Below are 14,690 nucleotides of genomic sequence, written 5' to 3' on the forward strand. Positions count from 1 at the left end.
CACTCGGCACTGTACATATCCCTTATAATCCATCTCTCTTTTTTTGGCTCAGTGGCTGCAGCTGGCTTTCTCTTTGTTGTTTTCCTATGTGGTAAGCAAGGATAAAACACAACCTCCTTTACAAAGAGAAACTTTTTCTTTCTTCTACACACACTGTGACTCTGACCATGCACTTTCACTTGCAAAGCATAACCCAAAACAACAGCAATATCATTCTCCTGGTCTCCACTCCCTCCACAAGTTCTTCCAATTGCAGTTACCTGAGCTGGGAGAGAAGTTGTGGAAAAAGGGAAATGGCTTGTGCTCTTTGGCTTCTTCTGTTCTAGCCAGCAACACACTGGCAGTAATCGTTTCTCCTATGGAGATAAAGACAGATAATTAAGATAAACTAGACCTGCTGTTGTGCTCCCTGCTGGGAGGTATTAAGAAGGAAGACATGCTGGCCTCTTTGAAAAGATTTGTGAGGTACAGATCAGCTTTACCCTTTGGAGAAGGAACAGAGGCTTTTCATGTGTTTTACTTAGAATAATACAACAAAATTATTTTAGGTTTTGGGGGAGTTTTATTCCTTTGGTTTTGTTTTAGTTTTGCGCAGGGCTCAGCAATTGGACCTAGTGTTGAACTTATGACTTTATACTTGTGTGCTGAAACAAGGGATCAGGGAAGGGCTGCTTTAGTGCCTCTGGAAGGAACAAAACCCACATTATATTAAATGCATTACTAAATGTTAGGTAGTTGAAAACTTCCCTCTTTCCAAACTTTCTTCTTGTGAGATGTGATAATACAGGGTTTTAAAATATTTAACAATTTGCATTTATCTTAAAAAAATAAAAGAGGGAAATCATGTACGAAGAAAAACACAAGCATGTTCAGAATGCCTACCGCCAGCAACATCTTGGCATTTGCCAGTACTTAAAGGTTACGTCTGTCATGTTTAGATGTGGCATAAAGTCTTTCACCCTTTCCCAAGTAATTGGACATCATACTGATAGGTAAAATTGAATGTGTTATGAACAGCTCTCCTACAGACTTGCAGGGCTTATTGACAGACAGTGCTTGGAGAGAAGGCCTAATTTTATGCATGAACATGTCATGCTGGAATAATTATGCAACTGCCTGCTTTCCTTGTGCAGTACATTGTGAAACCCCAAGATGGTTCGTGGGAATTCATACCTTCTTCTGGTTTGCATAAACATAACTGCTGTACCTAACAAGGGGAAATACATTAATAACGTATTTAATCGTGAATAAAGATCTGAATAATTTGTCTTGCTTTCAAAGTGTATGAAAGTGACACCAACCAACACACCTTCTGTAAAGAGCAGCAAATGCAAAACTGGCTCTCATTGGGGAATCTATGCTCATTGATTTTCTTCTTCTACTTTGTTGTCTGACTGATGTGTGCAAAAACTAGGGTTGTGTTTTGCCTCTGGTAAGCCTAACTTATGTTTTTTGGTTATTTTTGGTTTTTGGTATTTGGCTCATGGCAAGTTTAATCAGCAAGAAGAATTCCTTCTTAGTCTAAAATAAGAAATCCTTCCAGATCATTGCTGAAAATTATTGGCAGCTGACTATAATCTTGCTCTCACATGAAAAATGATGATTTAGGGAGGAAAATGTTGGGATAGGGAGGACATCTCTTGAGCTGAAAAAAGGTGGGTGCTGGGAGGGTGGTATTAGGGGAATGAATTACTATCCTTATGCTTTCTCTGTTCATATTCTCTTCAGGCATCTGGTCACTGTCACAGTTGTATCTATTTTGTTGTTTTTTTCTTAAACTGGTACACAATGTTCATGCCTGTATTTCACATTTGGAAATACATATTTAAAACAGCAATAAAAAAGTATCTTTGAAGAATTTGTAATCTCTGAAAAAAATGACAGCATTATTGCTACTGTTTTCTTTCAAAATCCAAACATGACTGCCATATTGCTGTTTCTGTTTGTGTGGTTAGAAAAGGGGTGTTTTTTGTGAGTGGCATGAATGATAGTCTTCCTCTTTTGATTTCTTTAACATTTAGGATTCTTAAGCTTGTAAACCTGTTGAAGAAAGATGCAATGAGTGCACAGCTGTCTCATGACATTCAGTTTAGGACAGAGCTGAAATGGTTTCTGCGTCATTTACAGCAGAGGGAAGCCCTTGAGTTGCTGAGTGTGTGGGTCAAATAAGGTCTGCAACCCACTCTGCACCCATGGCTGCCCTGGCCACCCTGCTGCTGGCCATCTCTGTCTCTGTGGAGGGGCAAGTCTCTATTGTTAATTGCTAGCTGTCACATGTTATCAATTGCCTGCTGCAGAAATATGTATTACAGTGAACCCCTTGGCTCTTTCACTTGGGAGGAACAAATGTGTTACCTAATCAGGATTTATCAGTGGTAAATTCCCTTCCTTCACCCTCTTCACAAGCAGGTTTGGGAGTCATAGAGAGATTGCCTTTTCTCAGTGATCTTGCTGCTGCTTTTGACCAGGCTTTCTGCTGGTACATTTTTCCCTCCTCCCTAAGTGGCATGCTAGGCTGGCCACTTCATTCTTCCCTTCTGTTGAGGGGGCAGCATATTCTTGTGCTCCTTCTGTGTGATTGCTTTGCTGCATGTTCTGTATCCATGCTAGTTCCAGCATTTTCCTGGAGTCCCTGCTCCCAGCCCTGCCAAATCTAGGTCTGACAGTGAACTGCACTGGAAGGATTTGGGTTGGAACACAAAGGTTGTTCTTACATCCCTGTGACATAGCATACATCACAAACTGTCTGATTCCTGTGGTGGCTTCGTGCCGTAGGCAGAATGCTTAAAGTTGAGCTTCTCTTCGGCTGTCAGTCAGATTCAGCTGGCCTTCTTGCCTTCCCTCCTCTGGTACACTCCTTTGGGTCCTCTCCAGCGTGGCTGGCACCAGCAGCAGCACTGCCAGAACACAACTCTGGTGTACCCAGAGTGAAGCAAAACCATCTCCCCTGCCCAGCTGCAGCTCACCCTGTTATCACAGATTACTGCTGGCAGATGAGAGACAGACATGAGTGCTCATGATGGGTACCTGCTTACAGTCATCTGCTGCTAAGCTGCCCGAGCAGCTCCGGGGTTGTAGGACCAGGATTCCCCTTGTCTCTGTGTGTCCTGGTTCTGATCACATTCTACTTACCCTTAGCCTCCACTCCCTTGTTTTCAAAGTCTGCATTTAGTCATCCTGGCCTTCAGGGGTGGGAGAGGGTCAGAGCAGTTTGAACTCCTGCTGCATGGTGTGCCTTGGCTCCTGTGAGTCCCACCCTAGAGGATACAGTTCCTTCAGGAGCCAGGCTGGAGCTGCACTTCCCAACTACGGCCCAGTGTTCAAAACCACATAATTTCCAGTCCAGTCTGACTTGAGATTCATTGATGATGACAGGAGTGAGCCTGTTCTCACAGTTTCCAACCAACAAGGGGCAGGTAAGCCATTAAACTGAACCCCTAAAATAACAAGATTGTTTATTTAGGGTAATCGCTTGACCCTCCTTTCAAGTATTCTGCCATGTGAGGCATTCCTAGTAGTGCAAGCTAAACAGCATCATGTTTGTTCCTTCCTTTTCCCATTAATTTTGAAGCATTGCGTCCGCTTGTCATGCGCTCATTTTTTTCATTTTCTTTTCCTATTTGCATTTACTCAGCAGTAGCCATATCAGATCAAATGGAGCATATCCACTTTTGACATTAGTTTAAAAAATGCTGTTAGTTGATGACTATTAATCCTACACAAATGCTTGCACAAGAAGATAAGTTTTCTCAAAGCTGTTTGCTCAGGGGTAGAGGTTGTTCTAATGGTATGTTTATTGAACAGTGATTTATCTGCTGCAATTATTTGCCCTTTAGGGCGGCTGATATTATATTAGTAAGTTTGATCTCTGCCAGCACCTGGATCCCTCCTTGCAATTAGCAAAGTGATACACTGTGTCTGCCATTCTGCTGCACACCCCCTCCTCTTTTTCCGCTTCCAAACAAAAGGATGAGCACAGCAAATCTCACCCTAAAAGCAGTAAAAAGAAACCATATTGCTCAGTACCTGTGTCTGGATTTAAAGGGAAGGACAGATTACTCAAAGAGAATGCAAGAACACTTTCCTTACATCAACAAATAATTCATGATGTGTATATGGGTATCCAGCAACTATATTATTGCAGTAGTCTGACAAATATTGTGAAGGGGACAGCAAATGGGACATATCATTCTACTGTCTTGACAAAGTTTATAACAGGAATGGGAAATGGACAAATGTAACTCATCCTGGAGACAGTCCCTGAGCTGTAATCTCATTTGTTCTTCAGCATGAATTATACAGCAGTGCAGAGGATGAGAAGATGATTTTCACCATTTGTATATTTTAATCACTTTTCTTTGCTACTAAACAAATAACTCACTGTGAAATGCTAATAGATGGGTAATATTAGTTTTTGAGCTATGCACTAAATGAGGAGAAGGCAGCTGTAATATTAGAGTTCTGCCAGTTGCATTGAAATTCAAAAAGGATCAAAACCATCTCAGGTTTGCACAAAACGAATTCCTGCAGTTTTCTGAGAATCATCTGCCATGTCCCAGAGTGGAGCTGGATCCACGCCCTTGCCTTCCTAGGCTTGAGATTGAGTCTCTTGGAAATCATACCATGGCCAGAGCCCACAAAAAATGGGTGGCTGCTTGGTGGGAAGTCTTGAGCTGGAAGCTATGGTGGAAAAAATTATGATTGCTAAGTCCCATTGGACCTAGTTCTTCTGGCAAGAAGAGAAGGCAGCTTGAATGTTGTTTATGCCAACAACTGATTTGGATGCTGTTTGGTGTGGAAAGGCAACATTCAAAGCTTCCCAAGGCATTTATTCCAAGGCTGAAATGTTTAAGTAATCCATTCTGTAGCAGAAGACAACTAGTAAGATCTCTAAGGGACCTGTGGTTTTCCAGACGTTGACTACTGGGTAAAGGTGACTTCCATGAGAGTCTGTATCAGAGAGGAAGAACTATTAATTTGTGTGTAAGTTATTTTCAATGTGGCTTACTGTCTCTTTAAAATCCCTTTGATTATAAAAAATTCCTTAGGTTTCATATGCCTGTTGTTCAGTGCCAGACTGAAGAATGTGTTTTCTCTTCTTCAGTTTTGTGTTTGCTGCTTGTAACTCGAAGGCACCATGCAAGGGTGAAGGGCTGACGTGACCACCCATGAATTAGGCTGCTATGACAGCCAGCAAGAGCAGAGAAACAACTTGGGCCCTGAATTTATGTAAATGGAATTTCCATGTTCCAGGTGGCTGGAGGGCTTGAAGTGACAACCAATCCTTCATGAAGGTAGATGAGAATATCAGGAGTCCCCTAGTGGGCAAGCAGTCATGGTATATGTGAGAATGCTGGAGACAAAGTTTTGATTTTGAATCCGAAGTGTGCTCTAATGACAATGCAAACAACGGAGTGGTTTGTGTGATTTACAAAGGAGTGCATGTGAGCAACGAGGAACAGTCTGAGCTGTTTATGAATGTAAGAGGTCAGTGGGTTTAAAGATGAGAACTGCCTTTGGAAGCCTTAGGAACTGAATGCTAATTCTGTCTGTCCTGCCAGAATGGGGACAAAACATGCCAAATATCAGTTTTACCCATAGTTCAAATCTGATTTTAACTTTTAGGAACAAATTTTCAAAATCTGTTGAACATAATTGTGCGTCACGTGCCAATGCTTCTGCACAAATCCAGCCTTTGTTATAAATTACTTCTAACTGTCCATCCAGTTTCTACTGCCTGGCTCATCCTCCTGACTCGAGTGAAGTGCTGTCAGGGTTAACTGCGTAACGCTGTAAACCAGTTAATCCTTGCTGGGTAGCAGCAGATTCTAACATGCTTGATGGGAATTGAGGGACAAGAGAATTCTTCTGGATGACACTAAGTCATTGTTTTATTGGGAAGTAGGAGGCCTTTAAATGAACGTGCTCAAGTTCTGTTGGAGATCCCAGGTTACACTTTTATTTCATTAGTTTTCTGAGAGACCCGCTGAGATTGTATCAGCAAGGGAAAGATGAGGAGGAATTTTGCTTTCAAGTTGAAAGGTTTGGGAGAAAATAGAATGTATTAAGACTGGTCATCTTCTCCAGAGTACAAGACCTGATCTTTTTAATTGTATTTTGAATTAATAGAAAGGATTTGGGCTAGCAGGAATGCTTCACTAGACACAAATTTTCTATCCAACTGTCCTTCCAGGGAAAGAGGTCATGGACAATGTTCAGTGTCTGAAACACCAAGGTGGTTAGCTTCACATGAGTGAAGTAAGAGGAGTTATTTATGATTCATAGCTGCTCTAGGTCAGATCAAAATTTATTAGTCTAGAATTGTAATTCCCTTGTCTCCAGGCTGCAGTGATCTCAGTTTCTCAGAGGACAGATTTGCAAGCAGCATGGCTCAAATAATGAAATATTAAATTCCCCTTATTTAAAGAAAAAGACTGAAACAGAACTAAACCCTCTTTCTCTCACATGGCTACCACAAGATGCATCTTCTCTACCCTGTGCACAACAGCTGTGCTCGCTGGAGTTCAGCAAGCTTGCACAGCCAGAAGTCGTCTCCTTAGAGAGGAAGCACCATTCCCTTCTAGCGAAAGGCACAGAACCTACTCCCAGGGCAGTCAGCCACTGAGCCAAGCCTGAAAGCAGGTAACAGAACTGAAATAAGCTCAAGACCTTCCTGATACTTTGGGGTGGGAAAGGCTTCCATCTCTGAGCTAGCAATAGGGAATACATCAGAATACAGAAGACCACAGTGCGATGAGTGGCCTGAAACCACCTTGTGGAAGAAATGAACCCCTGGCTGGCACTGGCCAGTGGGCTCATGCCAAAGAGCTGGCATAAACCCATCTTTTTCAAGAGAAAGTGTTCAGAGCTCTTGAATCCTTTCTTTGACAGAAAACTGCCAAGGTACAGTTCTCCTGTCAAAGAGCAGAAATCGTGAGAAAAGCTTCGATGAGTTTGATCATGTCAAATTTCATCCAAGTTCACAGCCATATAGGTACTGGATCAAGATTTCTTTACTTTCTGCATTGCCTAGTAAGTCAGCTGATTCATGGCTAGATTACTTGTGTATTGGGACAGTTTACACTGTCCTATGGTGTTTACATTTGTGAAACTATGATCAGGATCTAGATCACAGGGGCAATCCCTAAAAATAACCTGGGATGGAAGAAGCAGCCACTGTGTTAATCCTTTACAATGGCAACAGCCTTGTGTCTTAGCTATGAAGCATGAGGGGTTTGGGTATACTGTTTGAGATAAACAGGGCTAATTTTTGGCTGTCATAGCAGAATACTACTTTTCCATTCAAAAAATCCTGATGAAAACATGTTTTGTTAGAATAATAAATCTGGCAATAGCCTGCCTGTTGTCAACATGCTCTTTGGAGACAATGGTGAAATGAGGTGATATGGTAGAAACCGTATTTTGTAGTTTTGTTTTCCTTTGTTACAATTCCAAATCCTCTGATTTCACGGTCTGGGTGAAGTTTAGACTCCAAAGAACAAGAGCTCAGCATAGTGATGGCAATGCATTCAGTTTTCTCATCCCTTCCAAAAAGGCTTCCCAGTGGGTCCTGATGAAGGATCCCTAAGCTCTTCAAGCCTCTGCTAAGCAGCCTACCCAAATGCTAGCTGCTGCTCCTCCTCTGCCCCAGGTCAAGGGCAAAAGCACAATTGAGAGAGGTCTAACATCAAGAGAGGAGCACAGTCTCAGCAAGCCAGGTTCCTGCTCAGCAGCCAAGAGAGAGTGGTTTGTGCATTGCTACGTGCTGTTTTCACTCTCTAAAGCCTCTGTGTTAGATATTAGGAGGATTTGGAGACTGCACAGATGTAACAGTCCTTTCTGCCATCCTCACTATCTGCTCCAACCTGCTTTTGGTCACTTTCATTCATCTGTCCATGGCTTGCCGCCTGGATTAATTTCTTCATTGAATACATTCCCTTGTGTGAACAACATATGTGACAAATAAGTAATGTGACTCATCAAGAGGCACGGGAATGCAATGTTCCAGCTACTGAAGGACATTTAGAATTCAGCAACTTGTCACCTCTGTGTCACTCCTAAAATATTGTAAAATGTAAACAGACAGATCTAAAAGGCGATGCAGTTGTACAAACTTGCACAAAACTCTGCTTGTTTTCTTTCTCAGCTTAAATAAGTAAACTGTAATGAAATCTACTGACACAGTTTTGGCAGTCTTGATTTATATTTTCTCTGAGGCCCAGTAATTATTTCCTTGAGATCTTATCTGGGATTAAATATATTTCCGTGTTTCAGCCCACACCTTTGAAAATGTCAAACACTTTATCCACGGTTTGTGCAAATATAGTTTTTTCTCCCTCTTTTATTATGAAAACCTTCTGAAAAGAGTATTCAGATGTGACATTAATATCTTGCGAAGGGTGCTGAGTATACTTTTTGCATAAATCACCTGTCCAGCCTAGATGGTAGGTCACTCTTAGAGCTAAAGATGGGAAAACTCCTGATTTTGAAAGGTAAAGCAGGGTGCCAAGTGAGCTGTGCTAATCCTGCAAGCATGACTTTTCCCTGACTTATACACCATAGCTCCTGGTTATGTGCAACAAATATCTTGAAAAATTCAGTTCATATTCTGCAGGTTTTGAAGGTAGCTAGCCTGAATTTCTTGTTGAGACACAGCCAGCATGGCAGCTAACTCAGCCAGAGTACTTCTTCAAGGAGCAAATGGGGGCAAATGGACTCAGGCCCAACACGAAAAACTACTTTCATCTCACAATGCACTAAAGAAGTGGGGAGAGGCTTCTTGTATCTGCATAGACTTCATCACAGTCTGACCGTAACCTTTGTTTCTCACTACAAAATTTACCATGAAGCTTACAGATACACAAATTACCCTGAAAGAACAGAAGAAATGTGTAATTTGGCTTTCCTGCCAAACCAGACACTCCAATAAGGAAAACAACCAGTCTACTGAGACTCTCACAGGTTTTTTTCTGGGGATTTCTTATGTCCTCTGGAGAACTTCATTCCTGAAACATTTCTTCTTTGACATGGGCTGCAGAGGTGGCTTTGGGGTGTGCCAAGATCAGCTGTGATACCCTGTGACAGACTTCCTAACTGGAACTGGGCAAGCTGAAGACAGACTGTCATTTCATCATTTTTGGACAGAGATCCCCCCTTTAACACTTAAATATTATCCACATACTGGTATTCTGGCAAGCCTGCTCTTATGCTAATCTGTTAGGATGGTCCTGTTCCCACTCATAATGTGGCACAGCATGACAGCTTCAACCAGGCAAGGATGCCAGCCTCAGTTGGATTGTGAATAGCCTGCAGAAGAGGCTCCTGCTAGTGGAACAAGTGCCAAATTAGGCCACATGCTCTCTCATTGGGATGCATTGTGCCCAAAGCTGCTTTGGTATCAGTTATGGAGGGAGTGACACCTTTTTTCAGAAAAGAACCTGCAAGCCCTTTCACTTTGTGTGCTCTGCCGCTCCTGTTCAATTTCTATCAATTATTTCTGGGATTTGCATGTATAAAAATAATATATTCTTCCCTGACAGCTAAGGAAAAGGTCAGACATGGCTGTTCAGATTATGAGCCCCAACTGTGTTTGTTGTTGACTTTGGAGTTGTCTCTTTCTGTTAAACCATTTACTGTTAAGACAACAGCACAGGGTACTGCACAGACAGTAGTTCCAAAGGAGTTTTTGGTCCCAGTGAGATTTCTGTCTAACTGTTCAGCACCTCCTTGCAGAACTCCAGGTGTCCTGTGTTCCTGAACGTCCTGGCTCCCCCCACAGTGCTGCTGAGTAGGTAAGAGAAATGCTCTGCTGCATGTATCCCTCTGAGCAGCACTTCCAGAAATTGCCAGGATTCACAAGTGACACATTATTTGGGACAGAAGAGCTCCTGCCTTTTTTTAATCAGGATTATTTCTACAGCTTATGGCAGTTGCATAAGTAAGAATATCTTACCTATCAAACTAAACACTGCCTGCCAGCCTCAGTGTGACATCTCATCAACAACCTTGCATTGGTGCTGAATTGTAACATTTTCCTACAAACCCATGGTTCCTTCTGCCTTTCCAGCTATGATGCTGTTTGTCCTTTGTGTGAACACCCTCCTTTTTTGAAAGTAATATGAATGGGGAATAATATACCACCAGCTAAAATGGTTGCCTTTCCACACTCGCTCACCACAGGAACTCTTTAATCAGCAATGTCAGCCAGGAACAGAAATCTCATAGTTGAGAGATAACAGTTATTTGCTGGCAACTTCTTGTATGATAAGCCAAACAACTGAGTGATTACACACTTTCTCAAACAACACAAGAAAATGCCACACCACATCTCCAAAAATACATGTTGCAGCATCTGGAAGCTGCATAAGAATATTGCTAAGGTATTTTCTCCTGTTTACATTTTTGGTGTTCTGAAATCTGAATGCAATTTTTACATTCTTAAGCTATCCACCAGCTTTTCTGCAATGAAAGGCTTCATAAAGAATACAAAGCTAATGCTACAACAAAGTGTAATTGATTAATGGCAGAGGATTTCTGCCATAACTAGGCTGCTTAAGGTCACAGTTAAACAATTTTTCATAGATGCTTCATCCACTGAGTTGCACTTGCATGGTTGCATGGCTAGTTGAAAGGGAAATGAGTGAGTACATGCTGGTTGAGGAAATTATTAAAATACATACAACAGAGCAATGCTTTTTCTGTGAAAACCCTGCTAATGAAGAGAGACAATGCCTTTGCGACAGTGAAATTAGTTTAAAGTAAACAGCCATTTCTAAACACTGACCAAGTGTTTTTAAGGTTCAGAGGAGAGATGTGTGAAATAATAAGGTTCATCTGACTCCCTCCAAGTACTGTTTGTACGATGCTGTCTGCATGGTGCACCTTTACAGTTAGTAAAGGTATTTGGGCTGGTTTAAATGTGAACCTGTGTTTTCAGCTACTCTTGGGGTTCAGGCCACCCCAGTGTATGTTCTCAGACTTCTTTCAGTGTGAAACAATAGTTTTGGGACTGTTGTAATGCGAAGGACCATCTGACATGCTGTGCCTACCCCCAGGTCATGCTGTCACTGGCTGTCATGCTAGGCAGCTGTGGGCCATGTTCTTGCATGCAGGAGATCAACTGCCTTTTCTCCATTACAGCTGTACAGGATGCAAACAGCAGGCTGTAGAATAAAGAGACCTGAAGCGTCCCAGAGTGAGGAAAGGAGCCACAGTACTGCTCCATCAGCCACTAAAGCCACTAAAGGTGAGAAGAGTGATGATTAGGATTCAGAACAAGATCCTCTATTTCATGTGTGAGACCTGATGGATCAGTTTTGTTAAATTCTGCAGTGGTCTGAGATATTCTTGAGATTTTTATCCCAGTCACAGTATTTTGTGATATTTGTGCCACCTCCACTGGTTGGGCCTTTTGTGCCAAAATCTCGCATGGGAAACTATTAAATTATTTTGGGGGGAAAATGGTCAGAGCTGTTCTGGCTTTGTATTCAAATTTAAGGTCACTTTCAAACAGAGGTAATTAAGTCAAAATGTCCTTTTGTTCTCTTAAACTGGCATGATGAATAAGGTCAGGGTTTGTGGTTTCTTTGTTGGCTCTCTGTGTCAGGGACAATGAGTGCAAGCTGAGATTTTTTTTAGCATTGGGTTGCATTTCAGTGAGGAGAAAGTCATGCAGATTACACTTATTTTGCGCCTCCCTCCTGTCAGATATTTATTTTTCACTTGCAATTGTAATGGCAGGTGCTTTTGTGCTTGCACTAGGATTAAGTAAGAGACAGACCTACTAACCTGCTGAATTTCAGGGACTGGTTTGCACAGGTGAGAAGACAAATAAACAACATTAATGGAACTTGCACATTCTAATCCCCACCTTACTTCTGTCCTGAAATTGAAGGTAATCATTCCCTTTCCTTTCCTTAGTATTTATTGACTCTTTCTTCTTTCTCCATGCCTTCACTTTCCTCTTCTTTCCTTTCTCAAGCTAGATGCAGTGCAACAAACCAAGAAGGACCATGTGCTGTCTCTGATGGTTATTGCACAATTGACCATGCTAATGCTTCCTATATAAGCTGAAATTGGGCCCTTCTCCAAAACAGCACATAATACAAACATAACCTGGCAACTTTTTCAATAGCTCCAACGAGACTGTGACTTTCTCTTTCTCTCTCTGGAGAATGATCTTTAGTAATCTTCATACACAGTCTTCAGGTTTTAGTCTACAGGTAGTGTAAAAGGAAAAATAGGTCTGCAGATTGCCACTGGAGATTTAAAAGGTTGTTTCTGGCTTCAGAAACCCACAATTCTTTGTAAGTCTTTTTGAAACAGTTAATCTGCATTTATTCATACTGGGTGAAGTAGACAGCTGGCACTTTCTGATTCCAAGACCAACAGATCCTGTGGATTTTGCTGGCTGAAAAGAAATTAATACTCCAGAAGTGGAAATACACATAGCTCCCAACAATGAGACTTGTGTCAGAGAAGCAGCAAGATTTTAAGTGTACTGTGTGTTTGACTGGCAGATTCTGAGTTCATTTAACCAACTGACATCAGGTTAGTGAGTTATATGTACAGGTTATATGTACATAGACTTATTTCAGACTTATTTCTTATCTCTGAGATCAAAATTTGACCAACTGACATCTGATTAGACAAGCATTTTTCCGCCTTTCTATATACAGCTACTTGTTGTCTTATGTTATTTTATATGCTAGATGTTAATCTTCTCAATGGTAATTTTCAGAGGTTTTTACTTCAGAAGAATACTTGTCCTTAGCAATAGATTTTGAAGCACTATATGAGTAAGAAATTCTGTATGAAAAATACGTGCTTAGCACAAATCTTGCAGTTGCCAATAACGACTTTCCTAAAAAAACCCCAACCCTAGAGTAACAGAAACCTTCCACTATAAAGTGACTTGTTCTTTAATAAGACTTAGAAAGTGACTGAAATCTACACAATTTCTCAGTTTCTCGTGCTCTCTCTCCATCTCTTTGCCTCTTGTCTCCTGAAGGACAATATCTTTGCCTTATATGAATACTGCTCAAACTTCTATAACTTAGTTGGGAATTGCTAGGTGTTATGTAACATCAATTAAAATTATTATCATGCAGTGTATGGCTTGATTAATTTTTATGATTCTCAGAGAGAAAGACTAAATTCCTACATAAGAGCTTTCAAATTGATTCTCACCAATTTAACAGAAAATTCAATAACAGAAACATTGCAACTCAAGCTGATATATGGAGGACTCGTGAGTTTGGAAATGAGGTGGAACGTAGTCTGGGAATATTATTCTGTTTCTATGCAAATCAATGTATTGTTGCTCTGAATTAACATGGTGTGACTGGCACCTTTTCTGAGGTCCACTCATGGGCAGAACTGGTCTGACATTCATGGAAGCATTAAGCTGACAAATGGTTTGTATTGGGAGAGCAGTGCTTATCCTTGCCAGAGAAACCACCCAGCACGCACGAGAAGACTCGTACTTTGCTCGGTGTGTGATTTGGTGTCTTTAGTGGACAGCCTCCAGAGCAGCAGGGTGTGGCAGAAAGAGTCGAATCATTCAAAAGTGTCCCATTTTTCTTGAGTGATTCGTTGAGTGCAGATATGTCTTACCTTCAGGTGGTGCCACAGCTCCTGCAACTGTGCCTTAAAATATGTAACACATTAGGCTTTTTAAACAGGTTATTTGAAGTACCTGAATGTTATGGTGACAGTATTGCTACTGTCACAAAAACTGAACAGATCTTCTATTTCAATGAAAATGATGAAGCCAGTGAAGACCTAGAAAGCAAGGTACTGGCTCTTTTTCTTGTCTGTCTCTGTTGTTTGATGCTAAATGGCTTGTGTGATTTACAGTGCTGTGGCCAGCAGCCTGCAGGTTTGCCCAAGGAGGTGCAAGCTAATCAGAGCCGTGAAGTTACTCTATTACAAGGGTTGTAATGTGCTGCAGAGCAGCCAGAAGACAAATAACTCTGCACATATCAATAAATTTGTGTAACTGGCAGGTGTACATCAGGAATGGCACATGTTTTTATTTGCCAAGGAATCTGGATATACACCTTTAGATGCAGAAAGATACTTTGTAAATAGTGGTCTGACCCAGCTGGGGATGCTGGCAGTTCTCTACAGGAATGACCATCTTGGGCTCTGGCATGTTCCTTTTCTTCACACCCATGTTTGCTGTGCCTCTGGTGTGGCAGGATATGTCTCTTGATGCTCCCAAGCCTCAAGTGCAAAAGCCTTTGCCTGTTGGCACTGCCTTCCCGCAAATGTTCCAGAACAGCAGCACGCTTACATGTGTGCTCTCTGACTGGTTCCACACTAAACCAATTCAGCTCAGCTGACAGGAGCACCATGGCACATTCTGTGCAGATCAGGGGGCAGGGAACCACACTGTCCCTGTGGCAGAGCTGAGTGCCTCTCCAACAAGGCTGTGGGCTGACAGCCATCTGTGGCATTAAACACTTCCATCCAGCACAGAACGGTGAAAAGTTTGCTGGACCCTGTTGGAGTGTTGCAATGATCTGCAGCAGGCTCCTGTTTTGGCCATTGGGCTGCTTTGCTACACAATGAGGATGAGAAGGCTGCTGAATAGTCCATTAAGGTGCCACTTGCCCAAGATCAATAGTCCCCGGGCAAAGCCAGAGAAGAAAACTGAGAAGCATTCTCACCTCCGTTCTTTACCCTCT

Source organism: Prinia subflava, chromosome 6 (assembly GCF_021018805.1).
Source record: "Prinia subflava isolate CZ2003 ecotype Zambia chromosome 6, Cam_Psub_1.2, whole genome shotgun sequence".
NCBI classification, from domain to species: domain Eukaryota; kingdom Metazoa; phylum Chordata; class Aves; order Passeriformes; family Cisticolidae; genus Prinia; species Prinia subflava.